This window comes from Microtus pennsylvanicus, chromosome 10 (genome assembly GCF_037038515.1).
Source record: "Microtus pennsylvanicus isolate mMicPen1 chromosome 10, mMicPen1.hap1, whole genome shotgun sequence".
NCBI classification, from domain to species: Eukaryota; Metazoa; Chordata; class Mammalia; order Rodentia; family Cricetidae; genus Microtus; species Microtus pennsylvanicus.
In genome coordinates, this window is record NC_134588.1 from 2264323 (window position 1) to 2268818 (window position 4496).

Sequence of the window (4496 nt, forward strand, 5' to 3'; positions counted from 1 at the left end):
GTAATCTAGCAGTTTCTGACTACCTATTTTTATATTATATACTAAACTGAGATTATTTTCTCTGTACTTAGTTTATGTCAGACAACTGAAAGACCAGGATAAATCCAGACCCCCTAGCAGGAAGAGTAGAGCCAAAAATCTAGGTTAGCTGGTTCAGTGACTTTGTTCCAGGAACTGGCTGACCTCAAAGTTAGATTATAATCTGGAGAACAATCTTGAGAAATGGGGAGTTACCCTCTTGTGATTATCACTGGTATTTTTGGAATCTTCCAATGATGGCCTCCCTACCCCCTTTACATTTTGGTTTTCTTCCCTTAAATACCACTTCTCCCAGCTACTCGGGGTTGAACTCCTCTACCCCTGCATGGGATATGAGTCTCAGCTCCAGCATGCTGGTTCTTGTCAATAAACCTCATGTGATTACAGTAACGACAGCCTCTCATGAGTTCTTGGGTGTTGTGTTATCCAGAGATTTGAGTGAGAGTCTCCCAACTCTGGAGGTCTTTCATTTGGGGGCTCGTCCGCGATTGGCTACCATCCTCATCTCTGAAGACGCACTTGGAGGTGAGACATTCTCTGTGTCTTTGCGTTTCCCTGCCTGCTGAATACAGGTTCTGTACTTTTCATTTTGCCGTCACTCACGTCTCAAGAGGAGATGGAAGGAGTGATCAGCAGACATGATAGGAGATCACCAACTGCCACCTTGAGAGATGTCCTGTGAGGTGAGGATAGACCCCAGGGATGCCTGGGAGATTCCCATCTGGCTGCTGGTGGGGATATGGAAGTTCTCCTGGATTGGAGGAACTATACGCCCTTCAGGCTGTCTGTATTTCTGAAGTGATTTTGCCTGTCTAGGTAGAGACAGACAATGTTGGCACTTGTTTGTGTGTCTTTGGTCTCTGTTTTATCTTACTTTTGACTTTGACAATGGGACAGACTGTGATGACTCCTCTGAGTGTGACTCTGGATCATTGTACTGAAGTTAGGTCTAGAGCACACAATTTGACTTTTTGCTCCTCGGAGTGGTCAGCGCTTGATGTTGGCTAGCCTCCAGAGGGCACCTTTGATTTAATCATTATTTTTATAATTAAAGCTATTGATTTTCAGGAAGGACCTGGATCCAATCCCGATCAACAACCATACATTGGTATGGCATGATTTGGTCCAGGATCCCGCACCTTGGGTTAAGCCCTGGGTACATGGACAGAAGCCAGGCTCCTGAGCCCTGGCTCTCCTAGAGTCAGAGTGCAGATTGAAACCTGTAGCTCCAAGGCCTGAGAATTCTCCCGAGATCCAACCTTCTGCTCCTCCTAAAATCTATCCTGAGATTGAGAAGCCACCTGAATGGCTGAATCCTCCACCATCCCCTTACCCGTTGCCCCTGATGCCTGATCCTGGTGCTAGTGCTGATGCTGGGGGGTGGGGGGCTGCGACAGGGACATGAAGTCTGTGTGCTCGGAGTCCTGCACAGGGTGCCAGAGGACCAGATTTGACAGTGGTGTTGCCGCTGTGCATATGTGGGCCTTCAGTGAACCCACCCGACCTCCAACCCCTCCAGTATTGTCCATTTTCCTCTGTTGATCTGTATAACTGGGAAACTAATCACCCTTCATTTTCAGAGAATCCTGCCAGCCTGACAGGATTGGTGGAGTCTTTGATATTTTCCCACCAACCCACCTGGGATGACTGTCAGCAGCTTTTACAAGTCCTCTTCACTATGGAAGAGAAAGAGAGGATCCTGTTGGAGGCCTGGAAAAATGTCCCCAAAGCAAATGAGGCACCAACCAATCCTCTGAATGAAATAGATTCCGGGTTTCCCATTAACCACCTGATTGGGACTTCAATACGGCAGCAGGTAGGGAGCATCTGATGGTCTATCATAGGACTCTCATGGCAGGTCTCAGAGAGGCCGCAAGACACCCCACTAATTTGGCCAATGTAAGAAAGGTTTTTCAGGGGCCGCTGAACTGCCATCTGTGTTTCTTGAATGTTTAATGGAGTCTTACAGGCGTTAAACTCCCTTTTGCCCAACCTCTGATGGTCAGCAAGCAGCTGTAGCTATGGCCTTCATAAGACAGTTAGCATCAGATATTAAGAAAATGTTACAGTGGTTAGAAGGGTTGCAGGATTATACCTTTCAGGATTTGGTTAAGGATCCAGAGAAAGTGTTTCATAAGTGAAAAAATGAGGAAGAGAAGCACTCAAGAGAGAGAAGTGGGAATCAGGGGAAAGAGGACTGGAGGGACAGTAGACAAGAGAGAAATTTGACTAGAATTTTGGCCACAGTGTTAGGCGAGAAAGTAAAGACAGGACCTAGACAGTTAGGGAACCTGGGCAACAGAAGATCAAAGAAGAGTGAAGATAGACAGAGGCACCTTTTGGACAAAGACCAATGTACTTATTGCAAGGAAAAAGGACATTGGGCAAGAGAATGCCCAAAGAAGAAAGAAAGGGCCTCTAAATAAAAATAAGGTACTGGCCCTAGAAGAAGATGATTAGAAGGGACAGGGCTCGGACCCCCTCCCCGAACCTAGGGTAACCCTGACTGTGGAGGAGCCCCCTATGGATTTTCTAGTGGACACTGTGCTGAAACAACCACTGGGTAAGCTAAAGAATACAAAGACATAGTAATTGGAGTAACTGGACAGAAACAATATCTGTGGACCACCTTACAAACTGTAGATTTGGAAAGAAGACAAGTGACTCATTCCTTCCTGGTTATACCTGAGTGTCCCACACCTTTATTAGAAAGGGACTTGTTAACAAAGTTGAAGGCCCAGATCAGGTTTACTCGAACGAGGCCTGAGGTGACACGGGAGACTCTCAACTCCATGATATTGGCCCTGAGAAGAGTATCGACTACATAAGCTTGAGCTCAGCAAACACTGCTGATAAGAAGGAATAGTTAGCGACATTTCCTAAGGCTTAGGCAGAGACTGGGGGTATGGGAATGTCAGTGAGAGTTCCCCCAGTAGTAGTGGGACTAAAGACCAATACCTCCCACATAGGAGTACGATGAGCCAAGAGGCCAGAGAAGAAATTAGACCTTATATTTAGAGGCTTATACAGCAAGGTATTTTGGTGCCTTGCCAGTCTCCCTGGAACACTCCCTTGTTGCCTGTCAAAAAGCCTGGCACTAATGACTACAGAACAGTACAAGACCTAAGGGAAGATAACAAGAGGGTCCAGGACATACACCCGACTGCCCCCAACCCACATAACCTACTTAGCTTGCTCCCACCAGACAGGAAGTGGTAGACTGTTCTAGATCTAAAAGACACCTTCTTTTGCCTGAGGTTACATCATTCCAGCCAACCTATTTTTGCCTTTGAATGGAGAGACCCAGACACCGGACTGGTAGGTCAATTGATCTGGGCCAGACTACACCAAGGGTTCTACAATTCTCCCACTCTTTTTGATGAGGCCATCCACCAGGACCTGGCCACTTTCAGCGCTGAAAACCTACAGGTAACCTTTCTCCAGTATGTTGACAATTTACTTTTGGCAGCAACTACTGAACTTGAGTACAGACAAGGAGCTGAAAAATTACTAATGGAATTAGGTGAGTTGGGTTACAGAGCCTCAGCTAAAAAGGCTCAGCTGTGTCATACAGAGGTTACTTATTTGAGATACGCCCTCCGAAACCGGAGGCTGTGGCTAACGGAAGCCAGGAAAAAGATTGTAACTAAGATCCCACCTCAACTATACCAAGGCAAGTAAAAGAATTATTGGGCACTGCTGGCTTCTCTAGGCTACAGATACCCAGATTTGCAACACTAGCTGCCCCATTGTACCCCCTAACCAAAGAAGGGTTGTGTTTGTGTGGACACTGGATCACCAAAAAGCCTTTGAAGAAATTAAAAGGGCCCTACAGATGGCCCCAGGCTTAGCCTCCCCTGACCTAAGCCAACCTTTTACTCTCTATGTGGATGAGAGAGCAGGGGTTGCCAGAAGAGCCCTTACTCAGACTTTGGGACCTTTGAAAAGGCCAGTCGCTTACCTATCCAAAAAATTATGGTCTTCCTGCCTGAAAGCTATTGCTGCCGTAGCTCTGCTTGTCAAAGATACTGATAAGCTCACTCTGAGAAAACAGACAACTGTAGTGGCATCCCACGCTCTAGAAAGCATTATCTAGATTTTCCTGATATGGGTTGGATAAGTAGGGAAGGGAAAAAATAAGTCTTCTTTGATTAAAGAGACTAGATGGCTGATAAATATGAGTCTCCAAGCCATCATTTTCAAAAAAGCCTGATATTACTAGAGAAAGCAAAGTTATGCTTGTGAAGCAATGGGGGAAAGAAGCAAGAAGAATAGATCTATTGGGATGAGAAACATTGAATTCTTTTGACAAATTAATGTCTTTTAATAATAATAAGACATATATAGAACATAAAATTAAGCTGTTATTAATCATCACATTCCTGAGTAGATGTTGCTGAAGAAGACATCAATCTGTCATGTTATCCAACAAGACAGTATTTTTCTTCCTCTTAGGA

General features: G+C 45.4%; 1 pseudogene; it reads left to right on the plus strand.

Annotated features, from left to right (window-relative positions):
• Positions 1–371: 371 nt before the first annotated feature.
• Positions 372–4135, plus strand: LOC142859198 (uncharacterized; annotated as a pseudogene).
• Positions 4136–4496: the final 361 nt, after the last annotated feature.